Genomic DNA, 14,531 nt, shown 5'->3' with positions numbered 1-14,531 from the left:
CTACACTCTATATCATACACTCTATAGCCTACACTCTACACTCTATACCCCACACTCTACACTCTATACCCTACACTCTATAACCTACACTCTATAACATACACTCTATTCCATACACTGTATGCCCTACACACTATACCCTACACTCTACACTCTACAATCTATACCCTACACTCTACACTCTACACCTTACACAATATACATTACACTCTATGCCCTACACTCTACACTCTATACCCTACACTCTATACCCTACACTCAATACCCTGTCTTCTATACCCTACACTCTACACTCTATACCATACACTCTATACCCTACACTCTACACTCTATACCCTACATTCTACACTCAATACCATACACTCTATACCCTACACTCTATACCCTACACTCGATACTCTATGCCCTGCTGTCTATACCCTACAGGCTATACCCTACACTCTATACCCTACACTCTATACCCTACACTCTATACCCTACACTCTACACCCTACACTCTATATCATACACTGTATAGCCTACATTCTACACTCTATACCCTACACTCTATACCCTACACTCTATACCATACACTCTATTCCATACACTCTATGCCCTACACAACATACCCTACACTCTACACTCTACAATCTATACCCTACACTCTACACTCTACACTCTATACCTTACACTCTATACCCTACACTCTATACCCTACACTCTACACTCTATACCCTACACCCTACACTCTATACCCTACACTCTATACCCTACACTCTATACCCTACACTCTACACTCTATACCCTACACTCTATACCCTACACTTTATACCATACACTCTATACCATACTTTCTATACCCTACACTCTATACCGTACACTCTACACTCTATACCCTACACTCTACACTCTATACCCTACACTCTATACCCTACACTCTACACTCTATACTCTACACTCTACACCCTACACTCTATACCCTACAATCTATACCATACACTCTATACCATACACTCTATACCATACACTCTATACCCTACACTCTATACCCTACACTCTATACCCTACACTCTATACCCTACAATCTACACTCAATACCATACACTCTATACCCTACACTCTATACCCTACACTCTATACTCTATACCCTACTGTCTATACCATACAGGCTATACCCTACACTCTATACCCTACACTCTATACCCTACACTCTATACCCTACACTCTGCACTCCATACCCTACACTCTACACTCTATACCCGACACTCTATACCCTACACTCTATACCCTACACTCTACACTCTATACCCTACACTCTATACCATACACTCTACACACAACACTCTATACCATACACTCTATACCCTACACTCTACACTCTATACCCTACATTCTATACCCTACACTCTATACACTACACTCTATACCCTACACTCTATACCCTACACTCTATACCCTACACTCTACACTCTATACCCTACACCCTACACTCTATACCCTACACTCTATACCCTACACTCTATACCCTACACTCTACACTCTATACCCTACACTCTATACCCTACACTTTATACCATACACTCTATACCATACTTTCTATACCCTACACTCTATACCGTACACTCTACACTCTATACCCTACACTCTACACTCTATACCCTACACTCTATACCCTACACTCTACACTCTATACTCTACACTCTACACCCTACACTCTATACCCTACAATCTATACCATACACTCTATACCATACACTCTATACCATACACTCTATACCCTACACTCTATACCCTACACTCTATACCCTACACTCTATACCCTACACTCTACACTCAATACCATACACTCTATACCCTACACTCTATACCCTACACTCTATACTCTATACCCTACTGTCTATACCATACAGGCTATACCCTACACTCTATACCCTACACTCTATACCCTACACTCTATACCCTACACTCTGCACTCCATACCCTACACTCTACACTCTATACCCGACACTCTATACCCTACACTCTATACCCTACACTCTACACTCTATACCCTACACTCTATACCATACACTCTACACACAACACTCTATACCATACACTCTATACCCTACACTCTACACTCTATACCCTACATTCTATACCCTACACTCTATACACTACACTCTATACCCTACACTCTACACTCTATACCCTACACTCCACACCCTACACTCTATAACCTACACTCTAATCCCTACACTCTACACTCTATACCCTACACTCTATACCCTACACTCTATACCCTACACTCTATACCCTACACTCTACACTCTATACCCTACACTCTACACCCTACACTCTATACCCTACACTCTATACCCTACACTCTATACCCTACAATCTACACTCTATACCCTACACTCTATACCCTACACTCTACACTCAATACCATACACTCTATACCTTACACTCTATACCGTACACTCTATACCCTACACTCTAAACTCTATACCCTACACTCTGCACTCTATACCCTACACTCTATAACATACCCTCTATACCCTACACTCTATACCATACACTCTACACCCTACACTCTATACCATACACTCTATACCCTACACTCTACACTCTATACCCTACACTCTATACCCTACACTCAATACCCTACACTCTATACCCTACACTCTATACCCTACACCATACACTCTATACCCTACACTCTACACCATGCACTCTATACCCTATACTCTATTCCCTACACTCTACACTCTATACCCTACACTCTATACCCTACAATCTATACCCTACACTCTATACCCTACACTCTATACCCTACACTCTATACCCTACACTCTACACTCCATACCCTACACTCTATACCATACACTCTATACCCTACAATCTATACCCTACACTCTATAACCTATACTCTATACCCTTCACTTTATACCCTACACTCTACACCCTACACTCTATACCCTACACTCTATACCCTACACTCTATACCCTACACTTTATACCCTACACTCTACACTTTACACTCTATACCCTACACTTTATTCCATACACTCTATACCATACACTCTATACCCTACACTCTATACCGTACACTCTACACTCTATACCCTATACTCTATACCCTACACTCTACACTCTATACCCTACACTCTATACCCAACACTCTACACTCTATACTCTACACTCTACACTCTATACCCTACACTCTATACCCTACACTCTATACCCTACACTCTACACTCTATACCCTACACTCTATACCCTACACTCTATACCCTACACTCTATACCCTACACTCTACACTCTATACCCTGCACTCTATACCGTACACTCTGCACTCTATACCCTACACTCTATACCCTACACTCTATACCCTACACTTTATACCCTACACTCTATACCGTACACTCTACACTCTATACCCTACACTCTACACTCTATACCCTACACTCTATACCCTACACTCTACACTCTATACCCTACACTCTACACTCTATACCCTACACTCTATACCCTACAATCTATACCATACACTCTATACCATACACTCTATACCCTACACTCTATATCATACACTCTATAGCCTACACTCTACACTCTATACCCCACACTCTACACTCTATACCCTACACTCTATAACCTACACTCTATAACATACACTCTATTCCATACACTGTATGCCCTACACACTATACCCTACACTCTACACTCTACAATCTATACCCTACACTCTACACTCTACACCTTACACTCTATACATTACACTCTATGCCCTACACTCTACACTCTATACCCTACACTCTATACTATACACTCTATACCCTACACTCTATACCCTACACTCAATACCCTGCCTTCTATACCCTACACTCTACACTCTATACCATACACTCTATACCCTACACTCTACACTCTATACCCTACACTCTACACTCAATACCATACACTCTATACCCTACACTCTATACCCTACACTCTATACTCTATGCCCTGCTGTCTATACCCTACAGGCTATACCCTACACTCTATACCCTACACTCTATACCCTACACTCTACACCCTACACTCTATATCATACACTGTATAGCCTACATTCTACACTCTATACCCTACACTCTATACCCTACACTCTATACCATACACTCTATTCCATACACTCTATGCCCTACACAACATACCCTACACTCTACACTCTACAATCTATACCCTACACTCTACACTCTACACTCTATACCTTACACTCTATACCCTACACTCTATACCCTACACTCTACACTCTATACCCTACACTCTACACTCTATACCCTACACTCTATACCCTACACTCAATACCCTGCACTCTATACCCTACACTCTACACTCTATAACATACACTCTATACCCTACACTCTACACTCTATACCCTACACTCTACACTCAATACCATACACTCTATACCCTACACTCTATACCCTACACTCTATACTCTATACCCTACTGTCTATACCCTACAGGCTATACCCTACACTCTATACCCTACACTCTACACCCTACACTCTATACCCTACACTCTATACCCTGCACTCTATACCCTACACTCTACACTCTATACCCTACACTCTATACCCTACACTCTATACCCTACACTCTATACCCTACACTTTACACTCTATACCCTACACTCTATACCATACACTCTACACCCTACACTCTATACCCTACACTCTAATCCCTACACTCTACACTCTATACCCTACACTCTACACTCTATACCCTATACTCTATACCCTACACTCTACACTCTATACCCTACACTCTATACCCTACACTCTATACCCTACACTCTACACCCTACACTCTATACCCTACACTCTAATCCCTACACTCTACACTCTATACCCTACACTCTATACCCTACACTCTACAGTTAGGTCCATATATATTTGGACAAAGACAACATTTTTCTAATTTCGGTTACAGACATTGCCACAATGAATTTTAAACAAAACAATTCAGATGCAGTTGAAGTTCAGACTCTCGGCTTTCATTTGAGGGTATCCACATTAAAATTGGATGAAGGGTTTAGGATTTTCAGCTCCTTAACATGTGCCACCCTGTTTTTAAAGGGACCATAAGTAATTGGACAATTGACTCCAAGGCTATTTCATGGACAGGTGTGGGCAATCCCTTCATTATATCATTCTCAATTAAGCAGATAAAAGGCCTGGAGTTGATTTGAGGTGTGGTTCTTGCATTTGGAAGGTTTTGCTGTGAAGTAAACATGCGGTCAAAGGAGCTCTCCATACAGGTGAAACAAGCCATCCTTATGCTGCAAAAACAGAAAAAAAAACATCCGAGAAATTGCTACAATATTAGGAGTGGCAAAATCTACAGTTTGGTACATCCTGAGAAAGAAAGAAAGCACTGGTGAACTCATTAATGCAAAAAGACCTGGGCGCCCACGGAAGACAACAGTGGTGGATGATCGCAGAATAATCTCCATGGTGAAGAGAAACCCCTTCACAACAGCCAACCAAGTGACCAACACTCTCCAGGAGGTCGGCGTATCAATATCCAAATCTACTATAAAGAGAAGACTGCATGAATGTAAATACAGAGGGTTCACTGCACGGTGCAAGCCACTCATAAGCATCAAGAATAAAAAGGCTAGACTGGACTTTGCTAAAAAGCATCTAAAAAAGCCAGCACAGTTCTGGAAGAACATTCTTTGGACAGATGAAACCAAGATCAACCTCTACCAGAATGATGGAAAGAGAAAAGTATGGCGAAGGCGTGGTACAGCTCTTGATCCAAAGCATACCACCTCATCTGTAAAACACGGTGGAGGCAGTGTGATGGCTTGGGCATGCATGGCTGCCAGTGGCACTGGGTCACTAGTGTTTATTGATGATGTGACACAGGACAGAAGCAGCTGAATGAGTTCTGAGGTATTCAGAGCCATACTGCGTGCTCAGATCCAGCCAAATGCAGCCAAACTGATCGGTCGTCATTTCATACTACAGATGGACAATGACCCAAAACACAAAGCCAAAGCAACCCAGGAGTTTATTAAAGCAAAGAAGTGGAATATTCTTGAATGGCCAAGTCAGTCACCTGATCTCAACCCAATTGAGCATGCATTTCACTTGTTAAAGACTAAACTTCAGACAGAAAGGCCACAAACAAACAGCAACTGAAAACCACCGCAGTGAAGGCCTGGCGGAGCATAAAAAAGGAGGAAACACAGCGTCTGGTGATGTCCATGAGTTCAAGACTTCAGGCAGTCATTGCCAACAAAGGGTTTTCAACCAAGTACTAAAAATGAACATTTTAGTTAAAATTATTGAATCTGTCCAATTGCTTTTGGTCCCTTTAAAAACAGGGTGGCACATGTTAAGGAGCTGAAACTCCTAAACCCTTCATCCAATTTTTATGTGGATACCCTCAAATGAAAGCTGAAAGTCTGAACTTCAACTGTATCTGAATTGTTTTGTCTAAAATTCATTGTGGTAATATCTATAACCAAAATTAGAAAAATGTTGTCTCTGTCCAAATATATATGGACCTAACTGTATACCCTACACTCTATACCCTACACTCTACACTCTTTACCCTACACTCTACACCCTACACTCTACACTCTATACCCTACACTCTATACCCTACAATCTACACTCTATACCCTACACTCTATACCCTACACTCTACACTCAATACCATACACTATATACCTTACACTCTATACACTACACTCTATACCCTGCACTCTAAACTCTATACCCTACACTCTGCACTCCATACCCTACGCTCTATAACATACCCTCTATACCCTACACTCTATACCCTACACTCTATACCATACACTCTACACTCTATCTCTATACCCTACACTCTATACAATACACTCTACACCCTACACTCTACACCCTACACTCTATACCATACACTCTATACCCTACACTCTACACTCTATGCCCTACACTCTATACCCTACACTCAATACCCTACACTCTATACACTACACTCTATACCCTACACTATACACCATGCACTCTATACCCTACACTCTACACTCTATACCCTACAATCTATACCCTACACTCTATACCCTACACTCTATACCCTACACTCTACACTCTATACCCTACAGGCTATACCCTACACTCTATACCCTACACTCTATACCCTACACTCTACACCCTACACTCTATACCCTACACTCTATACCCTACACTCTACACTCTATACCCTACACTCTATACCCTACACTTTATACCATACACTCTATACCATACTTTCTATACCCTACACTCTATACCCTACACTCTACACTCTATACCCTACACTCTATATCCTACACTCTACACTCTATACTCTACACTCTACACTCTATACCCTACACTCTATACCCTACAATCTATACCACACACTCTATACCATACACTCTATACCCTACACTCTATACCCTACACTCTATACCCTACACTCTACACTCAATGCCATACACTCTATACCCTACGCTCTATACCCTACACTCTATACTCTATACCCTACTGTCTATACCATACAGGCTATACCCTACACTCTATTCCCTACACTCTATACCCTACACTCTACACCCTACACTCTATACCCTACACTCTATACCCTACACTCTATACCCTGCACTCCATACCCTACACTCTACACTCTATACCCTACACTCTATACCCTACACTCTATACCCTACACTCTATACCCTACACTCTACACTCTATACCCTACACTCTATACCATACACTCTACACTCTATCTCTATACCCTACACTCTATACCATACACTCTACACCCTACACTCTATACCATACACTCTATACCCTACACTCTACACTCAATACCATACACTATATACCTTACACTCTATACACTACACTCTATACCCTGCACTCTAAACTCTATACCCTACACTCTGCACTCCATACCCTACGCTCTATAACATACCCTCTATACCCTACACTCTATACCCTACACTCTATACCATACACTCTACACTCTATCTCTATACCCTACACTCTATACCCTACACTCTATACCCTACACTCTATACCCTACACTCTACACTCTATACCCTACATTCTATACCCTACACTCTATGCACTACACTCTATACCCTACACTCTACACTCTATACCCTACACTCCACACCCTACACTCTATAACCTACACTCTAATCCCTACACTCTACACTCTATACCCTACACTCTATACCCTACACTCTATACGCTACACTCTACACTCTATACCCTACACTCTACACCCTACACTCTACACTCTATACCCTACACTCTAAACCCTACACTCTATACCCTACAATCTACACTCTATACCCTACACTCTATACCCTACACTCTACACTCAATACCATACACTCTATACCTTACACTCTATACCCTACACTCTATACCCTACACTCTAAACTCTATACCCTACACTCTGCACTCTATACCCTACACTCTATAACATACCCTCTATACCCTACACTCTATACCCTACACTCTATACCATACACTCTACACTCTATCTCTATACCCTACACTCTATACCATACACTCTACACCCTACACTCTATACCATACACTCTATACCCTACACTCTACACTCTATACCCTACACTCTATACCCTACACTCAATACCCTACACTCTATACCCTACACTCTATACCCTACACCATACATTCTATACCCTACACTCTACACCATGCACTCTATACCCTATACTCTATACCCTACACTCTACACTCTATACCCTACACTCTATACCCTACACTCTATACCATACACTCTACACTCTATCTCTATACCCTACACTCTATACCATACACTCTACACCCTACACTCTATACCATACACTCTATACCCTACACTCTACACTCTATACCCTACACTCTATACCCTACACTCAATACCCTACACTCTACACCCTACACTCTATACCATACACTCTATACCCTACACTCTACACTCTATACCCTACACTCTATACCCTACACTCAATACCCTACAATCTATACCCTACACTCTATACCCTACACCATACACTCTATACCCTACACTCTACACCATGCACTCTATACCCTATACTCTATACCCTACACTCTACACTCTATACCCTACACTCTATACCCTACAATCTATACCCTACACTCTATACCCTACACTCTATACCCTACACTCTATACCCTACACTCTACACTCCATACCCTACACTCTATACCATACACTCTATACCCTACAATCTATACCCTACACTCTATAACCTATACTCTATACCCTACACTTTATACCCTACACTCTACACCCTACACTCTATACCCTACACTTTATTCCATACACTCTATACCATACACTCTATACCCTACACTCTATACCGTACACTCTACACTCTATACCCTATACTCTATACCCTACACTCTACACTCTATACCCTACACTCTATACCCAACACTCTACACTCTATACCCTACACTCTACACTCTATACCCTACACTCTATACCCTACACTCTATACCCTACACTCTATACCCTACACTCTATACCCTACACTCTACACTCTATACCCTGCACTCTATACCGTACACTCTACACTCTATACCCTACACTCTATACCCTACACTCTATACCCTACACTTTATACCCTACACTCTATACCGTACACTCTACACTCTATACCCTACACTCTATACCCTACACTCTACACTCTATCTCTATACCCTACACTCTATACCATACACTCTATACCCTACACTCTACACTCTATACCCTACACTCTATACCCTACACTCTATACCCTACACTCTATACCATACACCCTACACTCTATCTCTATACCCTACACTCTATACCCTACACTCTATACCCTACACTCTATACCCTACACTCTATACCCTACACTCTATACCCTACACTCTACACTCTATACCCTACAGGCTATACCCTACACTCTATACCCTACACTCTATACCATACACTCTATACCATGCACTCTATACCCTACACTCTACACTCTATACCCTACACTCTATACCCTACACTCTATAACCTACACTCTATACCATACACTCTACACTCTATCTCTATACCCTACACTCTATACCCTACACTCTATACCCTACACTCTATACCCTACACTCTATACCCTACACTCTACACTCTATACCCTACAGGCTATACCCTACACTCTATACCCTACACTCTATACCCTACACTCTACACTCTATACCCTACACTCTATACCCTACACTTTATACCATACACTCTATACATTCTTTTTATACCCTACACTCTATACCGTACACTCTACACTCTATTCCCTACACTCTATACCCTACACTCTACACTCTATACCCTACACTCTATATCCTACACTCTACACTCTATACTCTACACTCTACACTCTATACCCTGCACTCTATACCCTACAATCTATACCATACACTCTATACCATACACTCTATACCCTACACTCTATACCCTACACTCTATATCCTACACTCTACACTCTATACCCTACACTCTACACTCTATACCCTACACTCTATACCCTACAATCTATACCATACACTCTATACCATACACTCTATACCCTACACTCTATACCCTACACTCTATATCATACACTCTATAGCCTACACTCTACACTCTATACCCCACACTCTACACTCTATACCCTACACTCTATAACCTACACTCTATACCATACACTCTATTCCATACACTGTATGCCCTACACACTATACCCTACACTCTACACTCTACAATCTATACCCTACACTCTACACTCTACACCTTACACTCTATACATTACACTCTATGCCCTACACTCTACACTCTATACCCTACACTCTATACTATACACTCTATACCCTACACTCTATACCCTACACTCAATACCCTGCACTCTATACCCTACACTCTATACCCTACACTCTACACTCTATACCATACACTCTATACCCTACACTCTACACTTTATACCCTACACTCTACACTCAATACCATACACTCTATACCCTACACTCTATACCCTACACTCTATACTCTATGCCCTACTGTCTATACCCTACAGGCTATACCCTACACTCTATACCCTACACTCTATACCCTACACTCTACACCCTACACTCTACACCCTACACTCTATACCCTACACTCTATACCCTTTACTCTATACCCTACACTCTACACTCTATACCCTACACTCTATACCCTACACTCTATACCCTACACTCTACACTCTATACCCTACACTCTACACTCAATACCATACACTCTATACCCTACACTCTATACTCTATTCCCTACTGTCTATACCCTACAGGCTATACCCTACACTCTATACCCTACACTCTACACTCTATACCCTACACTCTATACCATACATTCTATACCGTACACTCTATACCCTACACTCTACACCATGCACTCTATACCCTATACTCTATACCCTACACTCTACACTCTATACCTTACACTCTATACCCTATACTCTACACCCTACACTCTACACTCTATACCCTACACTCTACACTCTACACTCTATACCCTACACTCTATACCCTACACTCAATACCCTGCACTCTATACACTGCACTCTATACTCTATACCATACACTCTATACCCTACACTCTATACCCTACACTCTACACTCTATACCCTACTGTCTAAAACCTACAGGCTATACCCTACACTCTATACCCTACACTTTATACCCTACACTCTACACCCTACACTCTATACCCTACACTCTATACCCTGCACTCTATACCCTACACTCTACACTCTATACCCTACACTCTATACCCTACACTCTATACCCTACACTCTACACTCTATACACTACACTCTAGACCATACACCCTACAGCCTACACTCTATACCATGCACTCTATACCCTACACTCTACCCTCTATACCCTACACTCTATACCCTACACTCTATACCCTACACTCTATACCCTACACTCTATACCCTACACTCTACACTCTATACCCTACACTCTACAACCTACACTCTATACCCTACACTCTATACCCTGCACTCTATACCCTACACTCTACACTCTATAAACTACACTCTATACCCTACACTCTACACCCTACACTCTATACCCTACACTCTATACCCTACACTCTACACTCAATACCATACACTCTATACCCTACACTCTATACCCTACACTCTATACTCTATACCCTACTGTCTATACCCTACAGGCTATACCCTACACTCTATACCCTACACTCTATACCCTACACTCTATACCCTACACTCTACACCCTACACTCTATACCCTATACTCTATAACCTACACTCTATACCCTGCTCTCTATACCGTACACTCTATACCATACACTCTACACCCTACACTCTATACCATACACTCTATACCCTACACTCTACACTCAATACCATACACTATATACCTTACACTCTATACACTACACTCTATACCCTGCACTCTAAACTCTATACCCTACACTCTGCACTCCATACCCTACGCTCTATAACATACCCTCTATACCCTACACTCTATACCCTACACTCTATACCATACACTCTACACTCTATCTCTATACCCTACACTCTATACAATACACTCTACACCCTACACTCTATACCATACACTCTATACCCTACACTCTACACTCTATGCCCTACACTCTATACCCTTCACTCAATACCCTACACTCTATACCCTACACTCTATACCCTACACTATACACTCTATACCCTACACTCTACACCATGCACTCTATACCCTACACTCTACACTCTATACCCTACAATCTATACCCAACACTCTATACCCTACACTCAAAACCCTACACTCTATACCCTACACTCTATACCCTACACTCTATACCCTACACTCTATACCCTACACTCTATACCCTACACTCTACACTCTATACCCTACAGGCTATACCCTACACTCTATACCCTACACTCTATACCCTACACTCTACACCCTACACTCTATACCCTACACTCTATACCCTACACTCTATACCCTACACTCTACACTCTATACCCTACACTCTATACCCTACACTTTATACCATACACTCTATACATTCTTTTTATACCCTACACTCTATACCGTACACTCTACACTCTATACCCTACACTCTATACCCTACACTCTACACTCTATACCCTACACTCTATATCCTACACTCTACACTCTATACTCTACACTCTACACTCTATACCTTGCACTCTATACCCTACAATCTATACCATACACTCTATACCATACACTCTATACCCTACACTCTATACCCTACACTCTATACCCTACACTCTATACCCTACACTCTACACTCAATGCCATACACTCTATACCCTACACTCTATACCCTACACTCTATACTCTATACCCTACTGTCTATACCATACAGGCTATACCCTACACTCTATACCATACACTCTATACCCTACACTCTACACCCTACACTCTATACCCTACACTCTATACCCTACACTCTACACTCTATACCCTACACTCTATACCAAACACTCTACACCCAACACTCTATAGCATACACTCTATACCCTACACTCTACACTCTATACCCTACATTCTATACCCTACACTCTATACACTACACTCTATACCCTACACTCTACACTCTATACCCTACACTCCACACCCTACACTCTATAACCTACACTCTAATCCCTACACTCTACACTCTATACCCTACACTCTATACCCTACACTCTATACCCTACACTCTATACCCTACACTCTACACTCTATACCCTACACTCTACACTCTATACCCTACACTCTACACCCTACACTCTACACTCTATACCCTACACTCTATACCCTACACTCTATACCCTACACTCTATACCCTACACTCTACACTCAATACCATACACTCTATACCTTACACTCTATACCCTACGCTCTATACCCTACACTCTAAACTCTATACCCTACACTCTGCACTCTATACCCTACACTCTATAACATACCCTCTATACCCTACACTCTATACCCTACACTCTATACTATACACTCTACATTCTATCTCTATACCCTACACTCTATACCATACACTCTACACCCTACACTCTATACCATACACTCTATACCCTACACTCTACACTCTATACCCTACACTCTATACCCTACACTCAATACCCTACACTCTATACCCTACACTCTATACCCTACACCATACACTCTATACACTACACTTAACACCATGCACTCTATACCCTATACTCTATACCCTACACTCTACACTCTATACCCTACACTCTATACCCTACAATCTATACCCTACACTCTATACCCTACACTCTATACCCTACACTCTATACCCTACACTCTACACTCCATACCCTACACTCTATACCATACACTCTATACCCTACAATCTATACCCTACACTCTATAACCTATACTCTATACCCTACACTTTATACCCTACACTCTACACCCTACACTCTATACCCTACACTCTATACCCTACACTCTATACCCTACACTTTATACCCTACACTCTACACTCTACAC

This window comes from Ranitomeya imitator, chromosome 5 (assembly GCF_032444005.1).
Source record: "Ranitomeya imitator isolate aRanImi1 chromosome 5, aRanImi1.pri, whole genome shotgun sequence".
NCBI lineage: Eukaryota > Metazoa > Chordata > Amphibia > Anura > Dendrobatidae > Ranitomeya > Ranitomeya imitator.
This window is presented reverse-complemented; position numbering follows the sequence as displayed.